The sequence below is a fragment of the Miniopterus natalensis genome, chromosome 5 (genome assembly GCF_054644295.1).
Source record: "Miniopterus natalensis isolate mMinNat1 chromosome 5, mMinNat1.hap1, whole genome shotgun sequence".
NCBI lineage: Eukaryota > Metazoa > Chordata > Mammalia > Chiroptera > Miniopteridae > Miniopterus > Miniopterus natalensis.
The window spans coordinates 54,690,998-54,703,585 of record NC_142085.1 but is presented as its reverse complement, the minus strand read 5'-3'; positions in this window follow the sequence as shown (position 1 = coordinate 54,703,585).

Here is a 12,588-nt window from a genome sequence, read left to right as displayed (position 1 = left end):
AAAAAAACTTACTCTTAGTATTATTGCTCTATATTCTTAACCTTTTTCTTTACTTTCTGATTCTCCTTACTATGTCTTGTGTGAACTAAATTTCTAAAATACTTTCCTAACATCATCAGAATCTTGCATAATTTACTCTGATACACAGCTTGCAATGACAAATTTTTTGGAGTATGATCCAAATATTTTTGAAAAGGTCAAAATCAGTTCTTGAACAGAGCACTTTCTAAACATTTAAACAGAAAAAAGCTAAGGCACCTTTGAAAATTCTTTGACAGTATCATTTAAAGTTGAAAAGACACATAACCTATAACTCAGAAATTCTACTCTTGCCCGGCCGGGTGTGGCTCAGTGGTTGAGCATCGACCTGGGATCCAGGCGATCGGGGTTCGATTCCCTGTCAGAGCACATGCCCGGGTTGCGGGTTCAATCCCCAATGACTCTCTCATCATTGATGTTTCTGTCTGTCTCTCTCACTCCTTTCCTCTCTGAAATCAATAAAGATATATTTAAAAAAAAAAAAAAAAAAGAAATTCTACTCTTAATGTATATACCCAACAGATTTAGATAGATGATAGATAGATAGATAGATAGATAGATAGATAGATAGATAGATAGATAGATAGATGATAGATAGATAGATAGATAGATAGATGATAGATAGATAGATGATAGATAGATAGATGATAGATAGATAGATAGATAGATAGATAGATAGATAGATAGATAGATAGATAGAGATAGATAGATAGATAGATAGATAGATAGATAGATAGATAGATAGATAGATAGATAGATGATAGATAGATAGATGATAGATAGATGATAGATAGATAGATAGATAGATAGATAGATAGATAGATAGATAGATAGATGATAGATAGATGATAGATAGATGATAGATACATAGATAGATAGATGATAGATGATAGATGATGATAGATAGATGATGATAGATGATAGATAGATAGATAGATAGATAGATAGATAGATAGATGATAGATAGATGATAGATAGATTTATAGATATATAGATATACTCATAAATAGATATAAAGACACAACAAGAACTGCCATAGTGGTACTACTTATAATAGGGAGAAGCTAGAAATAACCCAAATGTCTATCAACAGTAAAATGGATAATGAATTGTGTCATATTCAGCTGAAATATATACAACAATGAAAATGAGTGGAGTACATGCAGTGCATGACTGAAACTCACAAACATTATGCTGAATGAAAGACGTGAGATACAAGGAGTACCACTTATATTATTTCTTTTACATAATGTTCGAAAACAGAGTTCTTCCATGGGGATGGAAGTCAGGAAAATGACTACCCCGGGGGTGGTGAAATGACTGTAAGGGAGCAAGAGGGAATTTCCGGGGCTGGGGAGCTCGTCTATTTCTTGTTCTATTTCGTGATCTGGATGCTGGTTACATGGATATATTTACTTTGTGAAAATTTATTGAGATGTATACTTAAGATTTGTGCACTTATCTGTATGGATATTATACTTGAATGATAAGTTTAGTTTAGAAAGCAGAGGTAAAATGCATTTTATTATATTCCTTGGAGTTCATAATTCACTATTTTATATGCTGTGGCTTCTCAATGAATATTTGGTAGTGATGAATGCTGTCATTGTGATTAAATTTGCCTTTTATCATCTTTCTTGGGGATAATTTTTCAGTAAATATATGTTGGAAGGTCTTTAAAAAAACTAAGCAAGCAAAATAAATCTAAGCCAGCATTATATTTATCTATTATTACAGAAAACATGTTCATCACTGAATTCTCAAGCAGACAGAATTTACAAATTCTATTAAGGTAGACAATTGTTTTCACTTTTTCAAAATTAAATTTTCAAGCTTATACTTTTTAACATTACTCCTTTTTACTAGAGTTATCTACAAATATCAAAAATGCTTTAGTTTTCTCTCATAAATATTTAAATCTTTTCTGTCATCTACATCTTGTCTATCTTTCCTCTGGTGCAGATTCTAAATATCTCTTTCCTGGACTACTACAATAGTCGGACCCCAGTTTTGCTTCCTTGAAACAGTCCCCTGCCACCTCCATAGTGGCCCACCTAACAACAAATCTGATTATTACATTTCCTGCCTCAAAGCTATCTCAATTAATGGAAACCCCATCCTTAGAGCTCCCAAGTCAAACACATTTGTCTCATTCTTGACTCCTTTCTATCTGTTAGAAAAATCCAATTAACTCAATTTTCAAAACATAATCAGAATCTGTCCATTTAACATCACCATCATTATTACAATCTCAGTCAGAGTCACCACCTTTTCTTGTCTAGATAACAAAAGGCTTCCTAACTAAGCTCCTTGCTGCCATTCTTGTCCCCATATAGTCTATACTCAATGTAGTATCAGAATGATTATTTTTAAAAAAACGTAAGTCAGATTATGGTACTTCTATGCCTCAAACAGCCCCGGAGCTCCCACTTTCACTCAGAGAAACATCCAAAGCCCCTGTGCAGCCCTGTAAACCTCTGCCCCTGTTATTTCTCTGACTTTATCTCCTACTCAAATCCTCTACTCTAGGCACACTGGTCTCCTTGTGTTCTGTGAACACACCAGGCACACTCCTATCTCAGGTCTTTCACACTGGCTGTTCCCCAGATATTCATAAACTTCATTCCATTAACTCCTTCCAGTATTTGGTCAGATGTCTCCTTCTCCACAAGACTTACCTGAACAGGCTAACTTACTCTGAAGACATGTTAAATGGTAAAACAAAAACAAGAAACCAAAAAAATACAAAATACACATACACACACAAAAAAACTAGAAGGAAGGAAGGAACGCATGGTTCCTGTCTTCAGGGAATTACTATCTACTGAGCATCATGGACTATAAATAGACAATTAAATGCCGTATAATTAGTGCTATGATGAAATTAAAAAATATCCTAAGTTTAGAAAAAGGCAGGAGTAGGGCATATAGATTTGAATGTACATTTCCGTTTTAAATTTTATTTTTCAATTACAGTTTACATTCAATATTGTTTTGTATTGGTTTCAGGTATACGTCATAGTGGTTAGACAATCATGTACTTTACAAAGTGTTCCCCCAATATTTTCAGTCCCCACCTGGGATTTGAAAGTTAATTTCAGATAAATAGGATTTTATGAGAATGTAGAGAATGAGAAGAGAAGAGGGCTGTGGATAGAACACAAGGGAACCATCAAAAATATAATTGAAAATAGAGGCAAGAATCTTATCCTGGAAGTCATTATGTGCAGACTTTCAAAAAGGAAGGGGATGGTCTGAATATAGGTATTAGAGTTGGTGATTAGGTCACTAATGACCTTGATATATAACACTGCAAGAGAATATTAAATAAATAAAGCAGCTGGCAGTGGATTGGTCCTGAATGAGGGCTGCAGAAATGGAATTGGTGGGTGTAATCCATATAAATTATTCTTTCAAGAAGTTTGTCAAGAAAGGTGGAAGAAAGTTGGAACAAATAGGGGGAATTTAAGCTTTGTACAAGGCAATGGTACAAAGAGAGAAAAGAAAGATATTTTGAGAAAATTAAACTCCTGTGTGATTGAAGGGGAGGCTGCCATCCTTAAAGGAAGTAGCCCAGGGCTGGCTATAGGGCACTAGAATAGCTGGAGAAAAACTGGCAAATGAGAAGATAGATAGCAAATGTCTTAGAAAAGTGAAACCAGCCTGGTAGAGCAGGAAAGCATAGGATAGGACTATACTCAACAACCATTTTGAATTATACAAAGGAAAAGATAAGAATAACAAATGACTGTATTTAGGGAACCAAGAGAGATTTTTCAGAGTATGTCTTGTGACCAACATAATATTAGTAATTGTGCATAACATTCCTTTTGGACGTGGCCAGTATTTCTTTGACTGGGGGAGTGGGGGGGGGGCATAAATTCCATTTTCCAGAATGATCATATTTACTGTTCATTGCTTTAGAGACTTTAATAGTATCACCTCTTCACTTTATCTGCCAAATTTGATATTTCTGATTCTTTTAATATATCTAAATATGGAAACCGCTACAGTGCCACAATAACTTCAATGTTACTTCTTTGGGTCCTCTCTCATACTGTTTCATCTATATTGAGGTATGGCGACATAGCTACTTTAGTACAGGGCAATGATTGTATTTTCTCTTCTATTGGAATATGCCGTTTAAGGATGTTCAGCCTTTTTGTGAGTCTTTTGGCCACAGCAGCACTCATGCCTCTGAGAGTTGTTGCCAAAGCTTCTGAACCTCACCCCCAGGTAGAAACTGAAACATCGGCGTCGTCACTGCAGTGATGAAATTATTCTTAAATTCAACCAATTCAGGTACTTCCTTCACCCCACTTACTTCCTGCCCTTTAAGGCTTGTATTAACTTGGTTTGAATTAGGGGCAAAATGTGGTTTAATTTGTAGAGCTCGCCAAAGTTGTGTTCAAAGTGTGTCTAATAGTATTATTGGGAGAGGGGAAGCAAATTACATTCAAACTTCCCTTTGAGTTTTCCAGCCATGACCTTAGAAATCATAGAGAAAACCATAAACTGAATATTACTTATTATTATATATGATTACATATTACTATGGGACACTTATTATTTTATATGATGTGTGATGATTAATGAGATTTCCCTCTATAAAATTAGAAAGCAAACCTGAATTTTTGGTAATTCCATTCTTGTGTTTGGTACTGTTTTCTTACCTTTGATTTAATAAGTGCATTGAAAATTTGGAATCAAGTTAGGAATTAGAAGGCAGACTCTCAAACTTTTTATTTAATCCCCAACTGTTAAAGCTAGGCAGAGAACCATGAAAAGAAAGCCTTTATAAGTGAGGAGATGTGTAATAAAAATATTTCTATCTTACATATTACATATTCCAGGGGTAGATTTTTAGCATCACCCCAGTACTGATGACATTGCTACCTAGTGCTCTGCAGTGCCACCACAGAAGTGATAGAAGGGCTTTCCATTTCCACGGCCACCACACTGCCACGTAGCCAAGACCCTGCTGACCTGATGTGATGGCTGAGTCTGTTGTGGGTTCATGTAGAGGATTCTCTGCAGAGATAGCTGATGAGGCAGCTCCAAGTGTTGAAGTGCGAATGGGCATGACTCCTGCTGGGTGCCGACTGCGGTCATCCTACTGGACAAAGGGAAACTGTCTGTGAACAACGATGAGAGTGACAGCTACTGTGGCCCAGGGAGTGGTGGGTGAGAGGAACTGAGTTCTCTGGGGAGACTGCACCAGCCCCCACATGGCTCCAGGGCTCTGGTGATGGAGGGCTTCTCAGGGAAGCTGGATGCTATTGTGTGGCACATCTATAGGGTCCCTTCTTATATCCAATGTATGAGTTGAATTGCTCCCCCCCACAAACACTTTATATGTTGAAGTCCTAAACCTCAGTGCCTCAGAATGTGACCTTATTGGGAGATAAGGTCCTTACAGAAGTAATCAAGTTAAAGTGAGTTCAACAGGGTAAGCTCTAATCCAGTATGACTGGGGAGATTTGGGAACAGAGGCACATGTAGTCACCGACTTAGGCGACTAAAAGAGAGGACTCAGGCAAAAGGATATAAAAGAAAATACCAGGAAAAAAACCCTTAATTGCTATTTTTTTTTACTATTTTAATAACATTATCATGCTGCCTATATGTAGATGTGGATTTATCAATACAGTTGCCCCAGGTTGGGCCTCTGTACCTCAGGGAAAGTAAAGTAAAACAAGGAAGTAGGAGGGCTGGAAGTCCAGGGCTTGCCCAACCGAGAAAGACTTGGCCGCCTGCAGTGGAAGCGGCACGGTCAGCCTGCGACGGCAGCACAGCTACAGGCAGGGAAACGTTTCTGAGGCTCTCCCCGCGCACTCCTTGGCGGTTTCCAGCGCACAGCCAAGGGCTTTCGGGCCTAGGAGTGCAGTGTTTACATAGTAAGGTGGGAAATGCCAAGACGAGTCCCTGCAACCTCCTGGAAGAACGGAACAAATGGAAACAGGATCGGGGGAGCCAGGACTCGTGCTCAGTTGTAAAGCATTTAATACAGTGGCTCATGTTGAGTACTCAATAAATGTCAGTTGGCATTATTATTACCATATTTCATTAGCTCTGAGATAAACTTTAAAAATTTTTTCTGGAGTATTTTATAGCAGTAACAGACACCATGCCATCTCACCTGAAAATACTTCAGTATGAATTTCTAAGTTTTAAAAAAAAATCATTAACTACTCATGAAGATTTTCTGATTGTTCTCAATTTTGGGTTATTTCAGTTTTTCATATTTTTCAGTCATAAGAGAATTTCTGCAGACTCCCTTCACTATATCCACCCACATACCCGCCATCTGCACCATAGACTCGGCCTCCCGCATGTTACTGTGATCGAATTCACTCTACTCCCCCTCACATCCAGTCCCCCCATGTTTGCTCTGATTCCCATTTCCTCTTACCCACTCAAAGGATATTGCTACAGAAATTATTCATTTTCTTTCTTACGTCATTCAATATTTCCCTTCCATTGAATCATTACCTCAGCACCCACACATGCCGTGCTTTCTTAAAATTTTAAACTTTCTCTTGGATACACTTTTCCTTCCAACAAGACCTCATTTCTTTCTTTCTTTGTACTAAAATTCCTTGGAAGACTTATAAGGCACCCCTTCCACCCCTCGCATTTTGAACAGCTTTGAAATCAGGGTACCCGTGAAATGAATATTCACCATCACTTACATGGGTCTAGCAATGATTAATGAAGAGCAGACCTGTAGCTGCTTCTTTTGCTGGCCTGGCCATGAGTTTGGGAAGCTCTAGTTGAACTGTAGTGGTCTGAGTGGTTTCAAATCCTGGTTCCTCCAATTATTATAATTATTGTTTTAGTGATCATGGGTAAGATTTTTTTTTTAGCTCCCTAAGTCTTAGTTTGCTCAACTATAAAATAGGGGAATAATAATGCAGTGACCTAAGCATTAAACTGGTTATGAAAATTAAATCGGATGATATGGTTAAATGCTTAGCAAAGTGCCTGTCGCATGGTACACTCATCCTCATAATCGTACGTCATCTACGTGCACATGGAAACACGTGTACCATGATTAATGATGGGCCATACCAGCATGATCATAAAAAGGTTTTATTCACATTATATAACAAGCAGGACATTTTTATTCTTTGCCCCATCCTCTCAGTGAAAATACCTGGCACTTAGTGTGACACAATCATAGTGTTATCAACAAGGACCACCAGAATATTGTAAAAGGCAAAGTCTGTTTTATGGTCTTCAGCAATCTATTGAAAATTCAAATGTAATTAGTGGGGCAAAACAATAGTTTCTCTCTTTTAGTTATTGTTCTATTTTTTGACAGAATGTTTTGATTATTGTTTTCTTTCCTCTTCTCTTCTGTTTCTATTGATTTGTTGCCAGTTTATTGTGCCACTAGGACCTCCCTGTTCTCAATAAGTTGCCCTCAGGGGATTCTGTCTGCTTCATTGTTCCAAAGTAAAACAGATCTCCTAATACCTACAAAACAAAATCAGAACTTGAAGGGATCTTTCTAAAAGGAGGAAAAACGAGGAGGAGTAATGAAGGCATAAGATTCAAAGTCTAGAAAGAAGTTTAAAAGAGAGAACCACAGTTACTCACTTTAGATCTAAAAGAATGATGATTATTAATAAATGCGATGGTTATTAATACATCTATTTAAAGAATTAATGCAGAAGAGAAATAAAATAACAGATTTTTAAAACTTTCTGTTTTTCTCACAAACCAAATTATTTTTTCCAATCATATTGGGTGAGAGCGGTATTTTCATGAGTACGGCCTACAGATAGATGACCACTGTGAAGTACATTAGTCAAGCCCATTTATCAATGAATTGGTGTTCTCCATTGATTCTTAGGTTATTGAAAAATTTCAGTGGCCTTATGGTGCAAATTTACTCAAACAACTTTAAAATGGCAGTAAAAACTAAAGAAGACATCTATTAACATTTGCTTTTATGGTCAGTTGGCCTAATAAGCAAAGAAAAGATTCATTCGAGCAGTGAATGGCCTAGTCTATGTTGGAAACACCATGAATGATGGTGGTATTGTCTCCAGTAGACTTGGATTTGACTGTTGGCTCCACCACCCTGTGGACCTTGAGCAAGTTACTTAACCTTCTGAATCTCAATTTTGCTAAGCAAAAATGGGAATAATGTTAGAACCTTCTTTATAGAGTTGATGTGAAGAATTAAATGAGATCATGTACATAAAGGATATAGTAAGTGCTCAGTTTATATTGGTTATTATTATGATGGAATTATGAAGCCAAGTCTCAATGCAGTACCTGTTCAATGAGTATAGATATAAATAGCCCACCTCCAAAGGCAGGAAAAATAAATTTCCAGGGTACTGCAGAGTGATCTGGCTGGAAGCAAAGGCTGGGATTTGGTGTCTCTTTGTCTGTGTTCTCTTGTTCCATTGCCTGGAATACATGGCATCCTGAAGTCATTGCCATGGCTGAGAGCTCCATGACATGGGTCCCAGTATCACACCAATAGAAACTCTATTATTTTTTGATGAATTTAGTTTGATAATGATCTTGAAGCAATAATATAATATAGTGTTTTTTAAATGTTTTTCTCCTGACCCGTAGTAAGACATCATGATTTGGCACGTATAATCATACATACACAATTGAAACAAAAGTTTTATAAAATAATACTCTTATGAAGTATCCTCTGATATTCTCTCTCCTCTTTTCTTCTTCCCTATCTTATTCTGTTTCGTATTTTTTAAAAAGTATTTGGTTTTACCAAGTTGACTTCATCCCCCACTAAAGAAGCTCAGCCTACAGTTTCGAAAAAAATGTGCTGTCATGAGCACTATTCTCTACCCGTTTCCTAGGGTCATCTTTGCTCTCTTCATTCCTTTTTCAGCTTCTTTGTCATTTCATCTCTAAGTGAAGCAGATGCTGTGACATAATAGGTGAATCTTACTGGCAGGAGCAAGTTTCTAAGCTGGGTGAAAATTTTGTTGTGTATTGATTTTTAGGGACATGTTGAGCTACAGCCCCAGAAACATAGAATTTGAAAGCAGCGAGGGTTCCTTTGGAGTGGAGGATCAGGCCATAACACCTTGCTGTTTCCCAGAGGGTTTTGAAATATCTTGGATGCCTATGTGTGCTTCCACTTCCTGAGGATAGTCACTGACGTGAAACACTTCACATGACTGATCTAGGCCTTTTCACTTACTCCTTCAGCCCCTTGGGATCTGGATAGCCTCTCTTACTGCTGCTTGTGTGTTCAGTACATGCTACTCGATGAAGAGGAGCAGGAGGAGGGGCGGGAATCTGCTCATTATCTGCAGCGCCTCATGACTAGAGCTGCTGAAACATGGAACGCAATCAAGTCTGAGAGTTCTGCAAAGCTGAGTGGTGCGGCACCAATAGGCTAGCTGAGAAGCTGGCATCTGGGCATCAATCTTAGTGCACCTTACATGTTAAGATGTTCAGGACCCAGAGAACCACCTGCCTCTTCTAACTTTGCATCCTCAGCAGAGAAAATTAAGTGTCAGAATGCTACACCGCATTTTTGTATGTCATATCTCTTCATTAGCCCACCAGCTCCTGAGTAGTACATATTGTTTGTATTCCTCTGTAAGGTATACGCATTGCTCACACCCAATCAATATGTATTGAGTGAACAATAGGCTATGGCAGCCTTTTCCAGATTTGCTATTTAAGTTTAGTTTGCTCTATAATATAAAGTGCTACTTTTCCTCCGTGGAGTCTGGGTTGATTAAATTAGATTTGAAAATTTTAGAGAGAAATGTAGAAAAGCTGACAGCTTGTGAATGTGCACAATTAGTTGGTTACCCGTAGTAAGAGGGATGTCTGAAGTCTTTCTGATGACATGAATAGAATGTGTGAAACTTGTAACAATTCAAAAATCTCTAAATATCTTGGCAATTTCATTTTTAAAAATTACAGAAGTGATGAGAGAAACTTATGCTGAGTTGGGAAAATTTTTTGCCAGACTTTTTTGTTTTGTTTTGTTTTCTTAACTGTACGTAGTGACTACAATAGAAGAATTGATTAGGATGCAGGCTTCTGGCTTTATCTCATTTGTTTTAATCTTGGAATCGGTTTCCAAAAGGCCCAGTTTGAAAATGTAGTTTGGGTGGGAGTAAACTTGCCCCTGAGCTAAAACCCCAAGTTTCAATAAAGATCACATTTTATGATATAGAGTTAACATAAACACATGAGCCACAGGGATTCTCAGGAAGGCATCAGGGAATGAAGACTGATCGCTGAAACAGGTCTTCATGTTTTATTTTCCTCATTTGGTTGAGTCCACTTACCTCTAATGATACTTTAAATAAAAAGGAAGAACTTCTTTTATTTAGAGTCCTCTGAGCTAAAGAGAAAAATGTAAAGCTTTGAAAAAGACCTTGAATCTGTAGGCTTCATTACTAGCAAAACAAAAGCAGACAGCAACTGTAATTTCATAAGGACAACAGTAGCCATACCACCCAATGAATTGGTGATCTCATCAGTCACATAGGTATGACATACACTAGAAAAGATTGATCAGCTAAGGCCAACTGGCAGGTAAAAGATGGGATCTTATTTACAACACAAATGCTGTCAAGCGCCTTGTGATTTGAAGAGTGATTCAGAAGAGCTTAGATGAGAGACAAAGTGGCCATTTGAATACTGGCAAACTCAAGAAGCTTGAGTCCATTGGGAACTTGGGGCTTAACTTCGGCATTTTAGGGGATAGATGGGAGTATGTGTGTGTATGAAATGTGTGAAATGTAGCTAACAGAATGAGAAGTTCCAAGAATTCATTCATCCATTAAACATAAACTGAGTACCTACTATGGGGACTATATTCATCTAATTGATGGAGAAATGAGTAAGCCTAGATCCTTACTGTATCCTTAAGTGCCTTAAGTTTGGAGCATTCTTCTTTCTCACTTCTCTCTCCCCAACTCCCTAGTTCTCTAATTATTTCCTTTGCATCTCTGCACATCACAGCTAAATCCAACTCAGGGTTCCATTTTCAGCTTAAATGTGACATCATGGAACAGCCTCCTGCCCCCCATCCCCTGCCCCAACTTGGCTGAATTCCACTTGTACAGCCTATTGTTCTCCTTTCCAAATATTTAACACAACCACAGATAAGTAACTTTCTATGTAATTATTTGTTTAAAGTTTGCTTTCCCCACTGGGCAGAAAGCCTCCATGAAGGCAAGGACAGGCCTGTTGTATTCACTGTGTCCTAGGACCTAAACAGTGCACAAGGCAACAGTAAAACGCTTAGAGGTCCACCTTCCCTCTCACCCCCAATTATGTCACTGAAGCCAAAACATGTGTGTGGAAATTAAAATAACTACTTTTGGATTTTTAGGTTTTCTGACTATAAAATTTTGGACACACAACTGTTGCTTTGCTGGAAAGTTTTAAGCAGAACTAGATTGTCTACAAAGTCATCTGACTTGTCACATGGCCATTTTTCTAGATTCACATAAATTAGTCAGTTGGAAAAGCTGGGATTCCAACTCAGGTCTGACTGGTTTCAAAGTCTGCCATATTCCATCACATCAGGCAGGAGGAGCAGGAGAGGAAAGGAAAAAAGGAGGAGAACACAGGAACTGAGACGTGGTTCTGCCTTCATGGGGCTGGTTTGTGTGTCTAGTGCTATCCTGTAAGTGTATACCACCAAGTTTGGCTTCTTTGTAGTCATTCTTTCATTCACTCATTCATATAGTTGGTATTTATTGAATATCTATTATGTGAAAGTCATTGGGAATACAGAAGTAGATAAACTCTGCCTCAGGACCTTGAACAGCTCAAGGTCTAGTGGGGGTGGCACAGGAAACAACAGATGGATGGTGATACAACATGGTCATTGCTGTGACAAAGTAAGAACAAAATCCTGAAGGAACACGGTTCTAGTATTCAGGGTCTCCACTGGTAATAACACTTATTTTAGAGTAATAACTCTTTATTTTAGAACAATAATAGGTTCCCTTTAGTTTAAAAAAAAGATAGCTTGTACCATTATTGAGATATCCCTTGAATGTTCTTAATCCAAGAAATGCTACTTTATGCTCATAGGGCAGTCACACACGCTGCATGTCTACATTGAGAGTCTCATGTAGGAAAAATACTCATTATGAAAAAGCCTATAGCACCAAAGAGAAGCATTTAAACAGACTCTGGATTAAGATAAATATTTTTCTCTCTTCCTACCCAATATTACATTCACATGTGAGAGTATTTTGCCACTGCTTTGATTTAAAACATCATGACATGTGCAAAAATAAATTTTCTCCTGTCTCTTACTTGCCAAAGAATGATTTTAAATGCATTTCCTGCTCAACCCTCCCAATCCTGCTCTCTCTACTGCAGTTCTCATCACAGTTGATGGGAACTCCTTCCAGTTGCTTAGGGGTCTCTAACTCCTTTCTTTCTCAAGTTCTTTTTCCATATGATAAGAAATCTCATTCATTATGCTAAAGATATATCCTGCATCTGTTCCCTTCTTACTACCTTGATAGGTCCCACCATCATCTATTGCTTGGATGATAATAGCCTCTTTTT